Source organism: Notothenia coriiceps, unplaced genomic scaffold (assembly GCF_000735185.1).
Source record: "Notothenia coriiceps isolate Sejong01 unplaced genomic scaffold, NC01 NC01_scaffold00037250, whole genome shotgun sequence".
In the NCBI taxonomy this organism is placed as follows: domain Eukaryota; kingdom Metazoa; phylum Chordata; class Actinopteri; order Perciformes; family Nototheniidae; genus Notothenia; species Notothenia coriiceps.
Genome location: NW_011369951.1, coordinates 13,776,778 through 13,776,996, shown reverse-complemented (window position 1 = coordinate 13,776,996; position 219 = coordinate 13,776,778).

The following is a 219-nucleotide window of genomic DNA, read 5'->3' as shown; positions in this document are numbered from 1 at the left end:
CGTGGTTCCATCCCATTTCAAAGTGCTGTTCGGCGCTCGGCGTAACCCTCGGCGCACACTCAAACATCCAATCACAGAGCTTGAGGACTATCACGGGGTTTGTCAAGCGAAGCGAGGAGAATACTTATTCCGGTGTAAAATTCTCCAAAGCAAATTGAGCTGCTCCGAACCCTTGTCCTGACGGACTCCAACTTGTGGTTTATTAGTCAAAGCAAATAA